Source organism: Cupressus sempervirens, chromosome 5, assembly GCF_028749045.1.
Source record: "Cupressus sempervirens isolate cs-2001-9-10 chromosome 5, ASM2874904v1, whole genome shotgun sequence".
NCBI classification, from domain to species: domain Eukaryota; kingdom Viridiplantae; phylum Streptophyta; class Pinopsida; order Cupressales; family Cupressaceae; genus Cupressus; species Cupressus sempervirens.
Window position 1 is genome coordinate 749573925 of NC_143122.1, and position 18336 is coordinate 749592260.

General features: G+C 37.3%; 1 protein-coding gene across 1 annotated transcript in view; it reads left to right on the top strand.

The window, feature by feature from the left end:
- Positions 1-18336, top strand: part of ER (enhancer of rudimentary protein) — a 79081-nt gene that overhangs the window by 21755 nt on the left and 38990 nt on the right. The gene's annotated exons all lie outside the window — the stretch shown is intronic.

Consider the following 18336-nt stretch of genomic DNA (forward strand, 5'->3'; position numbering starts at 1 on the left):
CCACCACTTAGGCGAGAGGAGAATGCCCAACATTAGTATTAGGAGAAGCTATATGATCAAGTTCCTCATCGGAAGAATCTAGATCAAACTCATGTGAAGCATCTACTATCTGGGTGATCTTTTAGGAGGTGGAGGTGTCTGTACAAGGATCATTGGTATAATTGGAGCCATAGGAGCTACTGGAGCCCTCTCATTTGGGGGGCCTTGTTCCTAAATCATGAGCCTTCATAAGTTGGTCTACTGGATCACGAACAAGAGAAACATGCATGAATGATCCTCGCTGCTCATCAAAGACTACATCACGATTGTATAGGAGACGAGATGTCTCAGTGTCTACTGTAGCTAGTAAGTATGAGTTTTTGACTCTTGGCATCCAACTTGGTGCATGTTGCATCAAGGATCTAAACAAATGCAAGAGAGCCAAAAACCTTCAAGTGACTTGACTAGGCCTCTTTCAAAGTCTTACCTTTGACCACCATTGTGGGTGATCGGTTCGAAAGATAAACTGCAATTCTAACTGCTCCTACCTAAAATGTCTTCGAAACATTTATGTGTTCGAGCATGGATCGAGCCATCTTGGTGATTGTTCTGTTTTGATGTTCAATTACATTGTTATGTTGTGGTGTGTGAAGTGTGGTCAACTAGCGTTTGATGTCATGAGTATCCAAGACATTAGAGAATTCATTAGAACAAAAGCACTCCCCCCGCATTGTCTGACCTAAGAGTAATAATATATTTCCTAGACTCTTTTTCAACTAAAGGTTTAAACTTCTGAAATATAGGAAATGCATCTGATTTCTTTTAAAGAAAATATACCCACATCTTCTACTAATATCATCAACAAACAACAATAAAATACCTGGACCCAAGAACACAAGGAGTGGCCATAGGGCCATTGATATCGACATGAATAAGCTGAAGTACCTGAGTAGCTCGCCATGAATTGCCACTGGTGAAAGGTGTGCGATGTTGCTTCCTGGCCTAGCATGCATCACAAACGTTAAGCTGCTGAGTTTTTATATCTGGCAAAGTGAGGACAAGTTCTTCCCAAGCAAGATGAGAGAGATAATGCACATTTAAGTACCCATACCATTGATGCCAAAGTGTGCTGATAGAAGACCGCTGAGTAGCCATAACTAAGTTTCAAAAATCACCAAAATCAAAAAGTCTGAAAAGACCAGGATCCTCAAGACCCACTGCAACAGTAGACTAAGTCACCCTATTAATGATGGTACACTGATGTGAATTGTAGGTGACATCCATCTGACTAACTGAGAGTAGATTTAGTTCCATCCCTGGAACATAGTACACATCGAGGAAAATCAGATTCCTCCCAGCAGGCTGAATCTGAACGTTGCCTTTGTTGACAACATTGTACTCTTCTTTGTTACCAAAAATGACATAATCTGAATAAGGTTGGTAGTTAGTGAACCAGTCTCTGCGGTGGGTAAAATGACGAGATGTACTTGAATCAATGTACCAGGGAGATGACTTCACATGATCTGTAGGTCTTTTAGCCATGAAGACGTACAAGGTAAATTTGGTCTGCTCAGTGTGCTCTGCCTTGTTCGCTTTGGGCTACAAACCAGATTGCTTAGATTGTGCAGCTAAGTGTTTTCGACATTCAACCTTCATGTCACCAAACTTGTGGCAATAGTTGCATTGATTGCTCTCTTTCTTGGAGCCTTCTGAAGCTGGAGCAGAAGACTTCTTCTGAGAAGACTGCTGAGACTTGCCTTTATCCTTCTGAAAGGATTTAGCAGTAAAGGCTTTCTCTGTGGAGGTGGAGTTGGAATTGCTATCGAATTGTTGTTTTAACTGATCTTGTTGAAGCAAAAGTTTGCAGAGGTCTGTGAACTTCAAATCAACACCAGTAGAAGTGATTTTGAGAGTTTCGATAAAATGCTTGTAGGACTTGGGGCAAACTTTTGAGGGTTATGACAAGCAAGTAATTGATCATGGATTTCCAGAATCCTATTCAGGTATTCCTAGAGCAATTTCCGCTCATCCATCACAATAGAAAACGTAGTGTTCTTCATAAAGAAGGCTTTGCTTTTGCCTGAAGTCTCTTGAAGTTTCTTTATATGCTCCCATATCTTGGCAACTGTTTTGTTGGATAGAATTTGAGGGAGCTGATCATCAGCTATAGATAATTTGAGAAGCATCACCGCCTCCCAATTATTTAGATCCCATGTATCCTGATTAGTACCAATTGTAGTCAGACGTTGTATAACACCCAGAACAATCTGATTAGTATTCCGATATTCAAAGATTGCTAGTATTTGCTGCTTCCATGTGTTATAATTCTGACCATTGAATTTTGAATTGCCCTCGAGCAGAATATTAGTTAGAGATGCCATAACACATTTTTCAATGGAAAAGCGTGAAAATTTGTGAAGACACGTACTTCGAGGAAGAAAATGGAAGATCCAAAAAATTGAAGGGGTACCTAGACAGCTCGAAAAACCCAAAAAGAATATGTTGTCGATTTTCGGATCCGCTAGCTAAAAAATTGAGGCAACCAGAAAAATCTGACAACCCAGTCAAGCTCTTGAGAAACCCAACAAGAATTTGTAATTAGAAAATTTATCGAGCCAAAAAATTAGTGTTTTCAAACAAAAAAACCTAGCCAGCCAACAATGGTGGATTAGGCAAAATAATTGTAGAACTGGACCAGAAAAATGGCAGATTGCAGAGATCTGAGGCCGCAGGAGCTGGACGAAAATAATGGTGTTGTCCAGACTCAATACACCCATTGCGAGCTGTTTTAGATGCGAGTTGCAGACACGCGATTTGCACACCAAAAAACCGTCGCTGAGCAGTATATCAGATGCAATTTGGAGCAAATATCAGATGCAATTTTGAGCACACACCAGATGCAAGTTTGAAAAAGATATTCGATGCAATTTTTAGCAAAAAAAATCATCTGCGATTTTGAACAAATAGTAGACGTGATTTCCAGTTGCAAAAAAAATTGTGAGTTGCAGATGGACGAAAACAAACCTACACGAACCAATGCTGTTGGAAGAAAAAAATCACGAAATAATTTCAAGATGAAGGATCTGATAATTTTGACAAAGAAATTATGATTATTGATAAAATCTAAAGTATTGATTCCATATCACGAAGTAATTGGTAAAATACTCGCTTTAAATTAATAGAGACTGAAAGGTCAATATATACAAAAGAATGAAACGATGTTTCCTTAGGAAATGATTGTAAAGAATAGAAATTTTCTATTCTAGCTGATAGAAAACAAACAGTTATCTACAGCCTAACTAAATATTAGAAATATAAACATTCTAATATTTACAATAGATTACAAATAGATAACCATTAACTGATAATAGAAGCTATCTATTAGCGTAATAGTTCTGATGTTACACCACATAATAAGCACGCAAAGAACTCACGGTGAACCAATACCATGTACAAAAGATTCACTCAAGTAATTATATATGATAGATATGAATAGTCACTCATTGGAATCTCAGAACAATACAAGTATTTTTACCTTCATACATTAGACAAAATACGCTGCATATCATTGAATGCTTATATTATCAACCACCAAACTACTAGCATTGCTGTTTAGTCTTATGAGCTGAAAGAGAAACTGTCAACTCTTCGAATGCTTTTCCATGACCTTCCAACTGCAGACGTTAAGAAGACCCTTCCATAACTTTGTCTTTCTTTTTCCAAAGAATGCAACACTCGGAGAACACAAAGAGATGCCACAGTTACAAAATCGATGACACCACATAGAATCAATGACTTCAACAGTCCACAAGGTCTCTTCAACTGCAACATGTTGACTGTTGATCCAGATGGCCACGCAACCAAGACTTCTCTTTTTCTAATGCTGAGAGCTCGTCATTAACCTTAAGAACTGTAACTTTACATATGAACACTATCCAGTATTGAGGACCTACTGCAGTCTTAGTATGCATCGCTGAGGATAGGCATCACATACATACAACCAAAATATTGAAGCCATAGTAGGAATGAAAAATGTCTTCTGCAGCTACACACTCTAACAAAAAGAATAATCAGGACCAATGAAGAAGGATGCCTTGAAGGAATAATTGAACAAAACAAATGATTGAGGAAAATGCAAAAAAAGCTGACTCTGTATAATTTCAGTTGACAAAAGTTCAATGGTACAAAGGATTAAAAAGAGTTTTCGATATGGACTGGATTCAAATATGCTAATGAAATGAAAAACAGAAAACTTGACTATTGTATTATTCAAATACAAAGAATAATTATAGAGTTTACAAACTGAGAAGAGCCATGTAAATAAAGACGACGAATAAAAATATGTTTAAGACAATTAAAAAATAGAACTAAAATGACCATTAACTAAGATTCTAAAATAACGAGCTTAAAATATCAAGAGTCTAGGATATTAAAAATAGTTTAGTACCCTCCCTTAATGATCATTCTATCAACTACACCAATTTTCCACTAAACTTGACAAACGTTTCTGGATGGCGAAATTTGGTGATTATATCTGCAGTCTGGTCCTCAGTAGGGACATATTGCAATGTCAGTTATCCAGCTTCAACAAGCTGGTGGATGAAATGACACTGAAGGTCAACATGCTTTATCTGCTCGTGGAAGACTGGATTTTTGACTAACTTCAAAATTCTCCTGATTATCACAGAATAAGGGAGTAGGTCCGACTTGAGGCATATGCATGTCTACTGGCATTTGTTGAAGTCAAACTACCTCACTAGCTGCCTTAACAATGACCCAATATTTAGTTTCTGTAGAGGAGAGAGCTACTACGTGCTGGTTCTTGCTGGTCCGTGTGATTGCACTTGTGCTCAAACTGAAAATGTACCCATAAGTAGACTTCTTGTTGTCAGTAGAACTGCCCCATTCTGAGTTTGTAGAGCCAATGCGTTGTAGATCTGTGCTTTTATCGCAGGGAATGCCAAAATCAGAAATGGCCTTCACATATCTTAACACACACTTTCCTACAACCCAATATTCAGCTTTTGGAGCTATCATGAATTGAGAAATGTAGTTCATAACATAGCTGATGTTAGGTGTAATTGTAGTGAGATAGAGGAGGTCTCCCACTAGTTTCCTGAATGGTGATTCGTCCACCACTAGTGAATCTGATTTAGCTGAAAGTTTTAGCCCTTTCTCTACAGGTGTAAATGCTAGTTTGCATTGATGCATCCGATACTTATCCAACAAACTTTTGACATAATATGATTGAGAAATGAAGATGGAGGAACTTGTTTGCCAAACCTTTACACCAAGACAATAAGGGAGAAGCTCCAAATCTGTTATATCGAAAATCTAGCACAAATTCTGTTGGACCTACTCGACCATATGTGTTGCACTACTGGTAATGATCATATAATCAACATAGATGACAAGAATAAGAATCTCACCACTAATAGGCTTAACATACAAAAGAATTAGAAGGATTGTGCTGAAACTTTTGATCTATCATTACTTATCAATCTTGGCAAACCATGCTTGTGGAGCCCGTTTGAGGCCATAGAGAGCTTTTACATATTTGCAAGCCAAGTGGTCTTTATTGGCAACTTGAAGACCTGGAGGCTGTGTCATGTACATCTCTTCCTGTAAACTACCATTGAGAAAAACACTCTTGACTAGGACAAGGACAAGACCAAGGTTCTTGTTTTAGCAGTGGGAGCATATCTTCTTACATTCAATGCCCTCTTCCCCTGAAAACCTTTTAGCTACTAACCATGCTTCGTAATTCTGAAGTGTGCTATCAACCTTATACTTGCTCTTATACAGCCATTTGCAGCGAATAGGCTTCTTCCCTGGTGGAAGATCTAACAACACCCAAGTGTTATTTTTCCTGAGACTTTGATGCTCAGCTGCCATAACTCGTCTCCCGCTAGCATCCTTTAGCGTTTAAATATGTTTGAGGTTCAAAAGTTCTCTGTACAAGAAAAGTTAACTGTGGTACTCTGCTTGCTCCTATTCAGAACAGATCTAGTCTCAACAAGTTCATCATCATGAAAATCACTAGTGGTCTTGGCCCACCACTTAGGCTAGAGAGTAGCAGAACCAACATCCGTTTTGAGAGGAACATCACCTGGAACATCTGGATGTAGAGCCCAAATGTCCTAAGTAGGGGCAAGTGGTACAATGTCATCTAAATCCCTCTCATTAGGTGCATCAAATATTAGATGAACATCCAAACCTGCAACTCGTGGAGACTGATCCTCAAGGCTCAGAATTTGAGAAGAATGGTGAAATGGACCTCATTCTTCATCAAACACCACATTTGGACTGAATATGAGATGATTGGTATCATCATCAACTATACCCTGTGAGCATCAGTTTTAGAGTCTTGGAATCTAGTTTGGTGCACTTGGCATTTGGAATCCAAACATAATCTATACTTATAGAGCCAAAAACCTTCAGATGACTGATTTTGGACTTTTGTCCAGACCACGCTTCCTATGGGGGTCATCTTCTTAGCGATTTGTATGAGAGATTGATTCAGAATACAATGTATTAAATACCTCCTCTGCCCAAATATTCTTTGGAACATTTGTATGCTTCAACATCAATAGAGCCATCTCAATGACTATATGATTCCTTTGCTCCACAACATTAATCTAGTGTGAGGTGTAAGGTGTAGTAAGTTAATGCTTAATGACATGTGATGCACAAAAGTTGGGTAACTTAGACGAGAAAAATTCTCCACCATTGTTGGACTAAAGAGTGATAATTTGACAACTTGACTCTTTTTTCACTAAAGCATTTAACTTATGAAACATACAAAACACCTTTGATTTACGCTGAAGAAAATACAATTACATTTTCCTGCTGAAGTAATCAACAAATGGCAGAAAATACTTGAATTGTGTGATTAATGGAGTGGTCATAGCCCTTCAAGTGTCACTATCTGGAAGTGGAGTGTGATGTTGCTTCCTAGTCTAGCATGCTCCACAAATGCCATAATTCCATGTCCGAATCTAAGGTAATTCAACAACTAGACTATTTAGAGCCAACAAAGAGAGATAGTGGGTATTCAAGTGCCCATTCCGCTAATGCCAAAGTTTGTTGTTGTAAGTACTTTTCGGTGACATGGTCTATTCCTAAGTATCCTCTGTATCAAGAAGTTTGTAAAGATGATGATCTTCAAGACTAATTGCAACTGTAATGTGGGACTCCCTATTAACAATACTACATGTTTGCAAATTGAAGACGATATCTAGTTCTAGAGAATGATACATAATCTGATTGAGGACAATAGATTGAGCTTTATACCTCTGAAAAAGTATATATTGAGAAAGATCAAATCTATCCCACAAAGTGAAATCTAAACATTGCCTTTGTTGACAATTATATACCCCTCGCTTCCTCCAAAGACCCATAAATAAGAGAAAGGTGTGAACTTTGTGAACCAGTCTTGATGATGTGTGGAACGCCAAGAGGCGCTTGAGTCAATGTACAAGCCTATGGTGTCTCATGATTTGATGGGCATGTGGTTATGAATGCATAGGAGATAGACTCCTAATTAGAAAGCATAGCAGCTTGGGCCTTGTGTTGAGACCCTTCTAATTACAATTGTTTCTTGAAATCTATCTTCACATGACCAAACTTGTTGCAATAATTGTTTTGACACTTCTCTTCTTGAAAGATGCCAAGGATTTACTCAGAGCTTTTTTTTTGGGAGGATAGAGGTTTACCTTTGTTCTTGTCTAAGGCTTTAGCATTGCTACCAATCTTTCACTTACACCTATCGTGGCGTAGAAGCTTGTTACAAAGATTAGGAAACATTAAGTCAACACTAGTAGAATTGATGTTGAGCATCTCAATGAAATGCTAGTACAATCAGGGTAGGCTTTTTAACATGATCACTACCATATCTTATCCTTCCATCTTGTAGCTAATAACCTTGAGCTGGTCATGAATGTTTTTGATCTTCTTACGATGTGCTTGGAAAGACATCTTCTCATCCATCATGACATAAAACAACATATTTTTAGAAGAAAGTGCGGCTTTTGTTGGACGTTTCATGAAGATCCTTCAAGAATTCTCATATCTTTTTAGCTATTTTGTCGAAGGCACCTAAGGAAGCTGAACTTCCATAATAGATTGTTTTATGGAAGGCATAGGTTCTAAAAGCAGTTTTATGAATGTCTTCCTCAATCCGAAGCTGGTGGTAACTCGATCTGAGATCAATTTTAGAAAACACTGCGGCTCCTCTAATCTAATCGAATAAATCATCTATCCTGAGAAGTGGGTATCTATTTTTGATGGTGACCTTATTGAGCATCCTATAATCAATTCATAACCTCATGGTTCCATCCTTTCTCTTCACAAACAACATTGGGGCCAAGGAGAGATGCTAGGACAGATGAGCTTTTTATCCAGTAATTCCTATAACTGTACTCGTAACTCTTATCATTTCTATATTAGTCATTCTATATGGAGCTCTTGATATGGGCTCTGCTCTTGGTACCAAATCTATTGTAAAATCAAATATCGTAGAAGGGGGTAAGCTAGATAGTTCTTCTGAAAACACGTCCTGATAGTTCCTAAGATTGGGGTTTTTTTTTGCAAAGGATTCCTTCATCCCTTCCCTAATCACACCATCCTCAAGAATGTAACAATCTTGATATACTTTTTCCAAGGTTTCCCTTAGATCCTCCACTCTTACAACAAATATGTCACACCCTTTTCTCCTATGTCTCTTAAGTTGCATAGCTGATATTTAACGTGCTTTTACTTAATGTAATATTCCTTGAATGCTTATTAGATTCCCTAGGTCATCTACACATTATACTGTCTTCACTAGATAGTCCACTTTCGCCTTGTGCTTCCTAAGCCAATTTATCCCTATTATAATGTCATAGGACCTTAGAGGTGCTAAATATAGATTAACTTCGGTAGAGGAGTTTGGAAAGTCTACCTGAGCTTAAAAGAACATTGATCTACTTGAGCCTTTGACTAGTTTGCATATTCAACAGTCCAAGAACTTGCCGTAAATCTAGTTCTTTTTGTAAATCTACTTAATAATTTTGGAGATATAAAACACTTTGTGCTCTAGTAGAAATGGGGTTTCCATATATCTTACTCAGGGTTTCTATGTGGCCTAGTTGCTGTTCTGCTTGACGGTTGTCCAAGGCTGCATGAATCCTCTGCTGGAAGACAATTTGCTAAGGTTGTAAGGGAGGATGTGCTTGTTGGTTGGTTGTGCCCTTACTAGGACATTGGTTGATATAAAGGTCTCCACCAGAAACCCAACAACCTTTAGTAGGTCTTTGTATTCTTTTCCATTGCTGTCATTGTTGTTGCTGGAGTTCCCTTTATTGTTTACCTTGAAGTTGGGTTTGTTAGTTTTAAGTTCTTAAATAACTCTTATGAGTTCTTGGTTTGTTCTTGGTTTGGAACTAAATGGGCTCTAATTGTCCTTCCTCTTGTTATCACAAATGGAATCATCCTTCTTTACCTTTTGTTCTAGTTGGATGGCCTTTTCAAGGGCCTTTTCCATGGTTTGGGATGCTATCACATCAAGGCTTCCCCAATCCTGTTATTTAGGCCCATGATAAATTTTTTGACCTTGAAGATCCTGTCTTGCTAGCAAGCAAGAACATATTTCAAAAGTTAGGTGAACCTTTCTTGATACCTGTTTATTGTCAGGTCCCCTTGGCTGAAATTTTGAAAATCTAACAACTTTTGATCATAAAAGACCTGAGGTAACCGTCAATTTTTTAAGATGGTGACAAACTTATCCCATATAATGTCAATGGTCTTGATGTTCAATTCTGTTTTACTGCTTCCCCGCCATGTCGCAGCTTCCCTAGTAAGCTCCCCAGATAGCCTTTGAGAACTCGAAGAAACTCTTGATGTTGTCGAAGTACTGCTCCATTTCAGTCAGCCACTCAGCGACATCTTTGGACTCAGATCCTGAAAACTCAAGGGGCTTGATGTTCTTAATATTAACAGATAAGTCACTAACTTTTTGCTTTTCTTTTGATTTTCCAATTGTGTTGGAGGGGGTTTGTTTTCTTGTTCACTTTGAGCATATGGTTTAGGCTTATCTCTAGGATGGGGTGAAGAATGAGTGTCTTCCCGTTCTTGCCCAAGTTGGGTTACTAGTTCATTCATTCTCTTTTCCATTTTCTCCATTCTAGTTTGTGTCAAGTAATACTTGGACCAATTGGTCCATGGAACCCCAGGAGTAAAAACCTCTTTGGATGCCTCATTTTGCACGAGGTCATTATTGGGAGTTTCACTGTATGCCATTTTGTTTGATTTAGGTTTCCTGAAATATAGTTGATTCATTTATCAATAATATGTTTACATGGATATGTTTAACATCTGAAAGGAAGAAGATATGATAATAATTGTTTGCTCCAGAAATGAATAAGTACAAAATGCCATTAGTTCTCATTATTCTCATTGAATGAGATATATATTTTTCTGTTGCAACAACAACCACACTTATTCACATAACTTTCCCGCTACTTAGGGTACAAGGAAAAACTTTATGATAACTTTTAAACGAAATCAGACACCCTATCCCTGGGTATCTTGCCCGTTCCCTTCATTGGGCTTATCCTGCCCTTTACAAGGTGCATAATATTTCATGAGTGGGTTTATTTGTTTAGCATTGCATATTTGATGAGTTCTTTTCTTATGATTGCCTTCCTGGCAGGAGTGCACCTAGTTCTTTCCTTCTTAATCCTGATTAGAGCATGGGCCAATGTCTCATTATCTTTGGGCATAGGACATTGTGAATAGTCAAATTCGGGCACATTGTTTATTAGAAAGAAATGGATGGGGTGACGAGGTTTCTTCCGAGGTGTCATTCGGGTCCACATCCTATTCTCATTTCAACATTGCATTTCAGTTTTGAAGAAAATGATGAGCCCAAGGTTCACTGTTGAACCCAAAGCTTTGATAACATATGTAACAACCAATCTATAAAATGGAATTGAGAAATCATTATCTAACTAATGCTTTTATAAATTGTCATCATAACTAATCAATATATAATGAAAGAGAGAGATCACTTCCTACTTGATACAATTGAACAATACTTTTTAAATCTGAAAGAAAATTAATGCAACAACCCCATAAATAATTTCGTAACTAACTCAACTTGAATAAACATGAAAGGAGGAAAGATACCCGCATACTGCAGTGAATAAGAATGCAGTCTTGCTTTGTCTTGTGCAAGTCTTGGCATTTGATGGAGAGGAGAAGCATTGTCAGAGGCTTAACCTCCCAACTATGGAACATGACCTCGTCTTGCTAGTTGAGCATCTTGGTGTTAGAGTATCAGCTATACAGTCAGCTAGATTGTGGAGTCCTTCCCATCAGCTCATCCATCCGACTGCAAGCTATCCTGACCTCAAGTGATCACAAAAACAAGTTTTCCACTAAGCTACCTTGGCCAGGATTTATGTGGGTACTTTGTACTCAATCACCTACCGCTCGACTTGACAAACAAGACTATACCTTGCTACCCACCATCAGTTGACATGGTTTGTCATTTTTCTTATAATTTGTGTAATGATTGATTTGTTACTGATTTTCATTTCTTGACTTGCAAATTTTCCCACAACCATTTGATATCAGCTCACACCTTCCATCTTGACCATGCTTGGTTGTCCTTGATGATTCACGGATGAGGCTGTCCTAAATTGTGGATAATTCTGTTTACCACAATCATAAATTCTCTGCCCAACTTGGGCCTTGTATGCATATTAAAAAGTCTCATGGCATACAATAATAATATCATTTACACACTGTAAAGGTGCCTTATCTCATCTCAGAGGTATATTACTTATGCTACTCTATAAGAGCGCACAGTTTGGGTCTTTTCCGTATTTATTGAAGTTTTGAAAGATGATAAATAAGCAACGGGTAAATCAACTCTTATCTAGGCCCACTACATGCACATACAATTGGTCAGTTCTGATCATAAATTCAAGCAAACTGGAAGGCTTAAGCACATTTAGAGATCATACATTCATAGCCCTAATCCAACTAGCACAATTTAGAATATATTTTAATCCTTATTCAAAACTAGCTTGATCTCAGAGCTGCAAACTCATAAGAAATGCAATGGAAAAATATAGAAAGATACACGACCTGACAGACTGCAAATGCACAGGTGCCTCTAGTCTTGACTGTTGGATAGATTGCTGGAATCTGGCTTGGATCATGCCCTCTGATGTATATACTTAAATTCCTGCTACTGCTATTATAAATCATTGGGTATGAAGAAGAGGAATGTCATAGTGTTTAGAATGGTTTGCTTTTCTTCTGTTTCTACGAGCTATTCTCGTTTTTAAAATTATAATTCTTCCAAAGGGAGTTACATACAAGGTGACTTGAAAGGTGGCGCATAAGTTACATTCTTGATTTGTAAATTCAAAGGGCCGAAAAGAATAAAAAGCCGTTGGACTTTAAAATAATAATGCATTGACAAAAGATGGAATGACAATTTACCCCTTATGTTTTACTATAATGGTAGTTATTATATTTACATATATTTGTATTATGTAACATACACATATAAAAATATATATGTAATAGTCCAGACTCCAAATATACATGTTTTGAGTATATGTTGTATTTTAGGTATACATACATACCTATACATGTGTGTACATGTACAAATGTATGAAAGTATCATAGGTACCATTATACTAGAACATGTTTTGTCATTAACAAGAAGGGTTGAGATTGACAAATCTTAAAGGTAACAATTGTTCTTAATTCGTTTCAATGCTCAAGTGAATACTTTTATATATCTTATTAAATGTGTTGACTTGCTTAGCTCATGGTGGACACTTGGTACACCCTTGCTTGCCTAGCTCATTTTCCCATGGCCATGGTGGTTAGGACTCATATTGGTTGGCTCAATGGCAAGTTGGTGCCCTCGTGTCCAATTCCCTCTTTGGCAATGCTTCCCCCCTTCGTTGTGCTCTTGTTGGAAGAAATTTAATATGTTAATATCATATCTCCAAATCATTTAATGCAATCAAAATTACTATAACAAATAAACATGTTAACAACTACTAGGATGGTGTTATGTCTATTTCGGGTCATTGGTAGCCCTTGAATAAAGTCCATGGTATTTGCCATTTCCATTTTGGAATCTCATTTGGGTGTAATAGCCCAGCTGGGTAATGGTGCTTTGTATTGACCCCCTGACATTAGAGGTATCTTGCCACGTATTCCACTATTTATTTCTTCATCCCTTTCCAAAAGTACAAGGGTGTCATATTAGCCAATGTCTTAGTCACCCTATGGTGTCTTGAATATGGAGCAGCATGAATTTTTCCTAAGATCATCCTTTGAATTTCTAGATCCTTGGGTATATACATTCTACTTTTGTATCTCAAGAGTCCATCCTCTTCTAGTTGGTATCCTCCATATCTTGAGGATCCCTCTGAAGTGCTTGACTGATCTTGTTATAAAGATCATCTCTTGGTAGACACTGTAGTACTTTCTCTTTGAGCTTAGCATTTATTGCCACCATAGTTGATATATGCCTTTATCCACCCAGAGCATCTGCTATCTTATTTTCTTTACCCTTGAGCCCAGTATTTATTGCCACCATAGTTGATATATGCCTTCATTCGCTCAGAGCGTCTACTACCTTATTTGCTTTACTCTTGATATACCTGATCTCGAGGTCATAATTTGCTAGAAACTCTAACCATCTTCTTTGACAAGCATTGAGGTTAGGCTGGGTAAGTATGTACTTGAGTCCATGTTCGACCAAAGTTTGAAAGGCTTTCCAACTAGATAGTGCCTCCACATCTATAGAGCATGAACAATTGCCACTAGTTCTAGGGCATGTGGTGCATAATTTTGTTCATATTTTTTCAAATTTCTGGATTCATGGTCAATAACCTGGCCTTCTTGCACCAATGCGCCTCCTAATCCTTCTCTTGATGCATTTGTTATAACTACGAATTGACCTTCTGGGTCAGGTACCCTAAGTATTGGTGCAATAGTTAATTTATCCTTTAGGTATTTGAAGGCTGCTTGGCATTTTTCAGTCTAGATAAACTTCTTCCCTTTCCTTTGAAGTGAGGTGGTGGGGTATGTGATCCTGGAGAAATCCTTGACAAACTTATTGTAAAATCCTGCTAAGCCCATGAAGCTCTTGATCTCTGACACATTCTTAGGCACTCACCATTTTGATGGCCTTGATCTTGGCAAGGTCTACTACTATTTCTTGGGCTGATATAATGTCGTAGATATTGAATTTCCTTCTAATGAAAAGAACACTTGGATAGTTTCCCGTGCAACTTATGCTTCTATAGCCTTTGCAAGACTATCTCTAGATGCCTCTGGCGTTCTTCCTCATTCTGGGAGTAAATGAGGATATCACCAATAAAAACTAAGACAAATTTGTCCAAACAATCCTGGAAAATGCTATTCATGAGATTCATGAAGGCTGTCAGGGTGTTGGTTAGTCCAAAGGGTAATACTGTGAACTTGTGGTGACCATAGCGGGCTCTGAAGGTAGTTTTGTGAATGTCCTCTTCCTTGATCCAAAGTTGGTGATAACCCGATCTTATGTCAATCTTAGAAAATATTGTTGCTCCCCTCATCTGATCGAATAAATTGTTAATTCTGGGAAGTGGGTATCTATTCTTGACGGTGACCTTGTTAAGCATCCTATAGTCTATGCACATTCTCATAGTTCCATCCTCCTTGATGAACAACACTGGAACTCCCCAAGGTGAGACACTTGATCAAACGAGTTTCTTATCCAATAGGTCTTGCAATTACACTTGTAATTCCATTAATTTGGTAGTGGTCATTCGATAGGGTGCTCTTGATATGGGTTTTGCCCCAAGTACAAAATCTATAGTGTTCCCCAGGTACCAAATCTATAGTGAAATCAAATACTCTAGACGAATGTAGTCTGGAAAGTCTTCTGGAAATACATCCTGAAAATTCTTAAGATATGGATACTTTTCTTCGAAGGATTCATTGTGTTTTTCTCTAATTTCCCTATCTTCAAAGATCTAATCATCCTAATAAGTGTTATCTATCTTTACAGCAAAGATTTCACACCCCTTTTGCATCTTTTAAGCCGCATGGCTGAGGTTTGACGAGGTTTTACCTCATGCATAATTTCTTGAATGTTTATGAGGTTTCTGTGATCGTCTAGACACTCCATTGCCTTTGCAAGACAATCCACTTTTGCTTTGTGCTCACTGAACAAATTTATCCCCATGATGATGTCATAAGATCCTAGAGGTGCTACGCACAAATTTACCTCAGTAGAGAAGTTCAAAAAGTCTACTCGGGCCTCAAACAAACATTGCTTTACCCTAGCCCTTGTCTAGTTTTCATACTTAATTGTCCAATGTTTTACCATAAATCCAGTTCGCTTAGGAAATCTATTCAATAATTTTAGGGAGATAAAACATTCTGTTGCTCTTGTGTCAATTAATATAGAGATGGGATTTCCATAAATCTTGGCTTGAGTTTTTATAGGGCCCAATTGATGTTCAACTTGACAGTTGTCCAACATTGCATGAATCTATTGTTGATAAAACAACATGCTGAGGGGGTAGTGGGGGTCGTGGTTGTTGGTTGTGTTGGTTCCCAAAACCATAGATTGGAAATCTAAGAGCCTGCCACTTCTTCAGTAGGATTTTGCAATCAATTCTGGCCAATCAACAAGAATCAACTTGATTCCCCTGCACTTCAGGCTCCGCTACACCTTGGCAGGTAGACCTCTTCCTCAAACCTGATCACTTGGTTCAGAGTTTTTCTAAAGTTAATTTAAGCTTTGGAGTTCTCTGACTGGCAAGGTCTTCGAACTCGATCAAAATGAAATTGAATGCTGAGTGTTTGAATTGTTGAATTGTATAAGGTTTGTCAATAATGGATTTGATGCTTGCAAGAAGGAAGATGTAGATATTCTGACTTCAATGATAAAAAGACCACTGCTTTAACTTATTCGGGCAATAGAGTCAACTTTAGTGAAGATTTTCACGTACAACTTTACAATGTTCTACACATTTATATTGCCAACAAATAAATAGTCAAGATGCAACAGATCAAATATATATGCAATCTTAAATTAGTCCAGATTGAACTTTAACTCCTCTAGTAGGGAGACAAACTGGACATAGATATGAAAACAATTTGATATTTCACAATAGTTGTGATGATCGAGTTTAAGATGTTAAATGACCGTGCCCACTTATTTGATATTTAAATTGTACACATAATTCAAAAATTAATTACAAAGGACGAATCATCTGCAGTTTTAGTCTCCATGCCATTTAAAAATAAACAAAGGACCTTTAATTTTATTATTAAAATAAAATATATGAATTTACATTACCAAGCCATATTATAAGCACCTTATTCCGCCTTGCAAATAAATATATTACATCTCTTTATAATTGCTTGTTGGAATCTTGAATTGTATTGTTCCTTGTTTTCCTCAAAATGAACTATTTATTTATATATCTTTTATCTCTTTTAAGAATCATGTCTTTTGAATTAACAAGACACATCTCTAATTTAAAACATAATTCATCACTTTTTTTCAATATATTATCCTTAATCATAATCCCATGGTTTCCTTTTAGTTGCAAGTTTTGGTGATAATTAAATAAAGAAATCTATTGGCTTTATAATTACATTGTTGGTGGTATGGCTTTAATATAAATTTTAATCTGCACTCAGAAGCTCCGTTCACGCATGTCTCTGTCTTAGTTCATACCTTCCATCATCACCATTGTCTATGAAGTCACACATATACGTGGTGATTGCATTTGTTTTCTTTATCATTTTATTGCTTTAGTTTTCTGGCATAATTATCTACTGCATATGCACTCACATATTCAGTGTCATAAATGATATTTGATTTTCCTTGTATTGGATTCGGATGGCTTCCTTCTATATTTTGTCATTATCAGGCTTTATTACCCCTGCTTGGCGTAGAAGGTTTATGTGCATGTTTTTATTCAGAGACTCCATTTGAATTGCTCTCTGGCAGATATCAAACCTCCGGTGGAGATTTTCCTGTTCTCTTCACGCTACTCTGTGTCATGGTGTTAATGTTCAATATCATTGTTCAGGCATGATACAATATTTCAGTCTACAAAATATAATGATGTTTCTTTGCCAGCGGTTGATCATAAGATGTCACACACCCTTGTTTGTTTACATTTAGCACAGAGACTTCATTGTATTTGCTTCTTTATTTGTCCTCTTCCACAAACGAGTCACTCTTTTATTCCACAAACTCCAGTTCTTTATTGCAGTGTCCAGTGAAATTGTCTCCAGATGTTTTATGGCTTCCTTCAATGAGTTTTTTGCGTCATACTTTTATCGATGTCCATCTTTGAACATATACATAGGCTTTGTCTTTCTATTTATTTCCGGCTATTGCTCCTTGGAGTTAGTTATCACCATTTGAATATTCTTGAATGCTTCTATCTTTATTATCGAGCATGATAAATTGTCTGCAATCTTTCATCGAATCCAAGAGAGTGTCTCCAGTCATTGGTGTTGATAAAATAAGCATATTTGCTAATACCCACAACTTCCCCCATTCATGGCACATATACAAATCAAATTCTCTAAGTAAAGTTATTTCTGAGGGCTGTGTGATTCTGGAAGATCATCTGAATATAGAGCAATGATTCTGTGTTTTTTCAAATACTCATATCTTCATTGGAATTATTATTTTGTTCGAATCCCTGTACACTGGCATCTGTTGATTATTGTCTGGCTTGAGTCCTTTCAATCTCTTCTCTTACTTGGTTTGTGTCTTTAGTTTAAGCTTTATCTGATGAAATACAGTTTGCTTGTAATAGGAAACAACCAGTCTGTAAAATTTGAATTTCTGGGTCATTTGTTGTGCAACAGGCACTCCAATACAAATGCTACAGTGTCTCCTATGCCACTAGTAATGCAAGCTCCTTGCAATGGAGGAAAGAAATAGACAAAAACATCATATTGCAATGTCCATTGTTCTATATCAATACTACTAGAATCTTCCCAGACAATGTTACAGTATTTCTCTGAAATATTGATATCAAAGGTAGATTTGATACAAACGTTGCACCCTTTCTGCAGAAATGCAATATCAAAGGTGTCTTAGATAACAAAGGCTTCATCTTCATTAGCTTCGACTGGATATTGAACTTCTTGAAGCCAGCTGTTTCAAATACAGCTGATCTCCTTTCAACAAAGTCAACGTAACATAAGCCATCTGGAGGAAGGAGCTGAGTATGTGTAAATACTAAAGACCACCTGGCTTCCCTGCCAAATCCATTATCTTTCTTTGGTTGAAGAGCCCCTGTAGCAAGTAAATCTGAGATA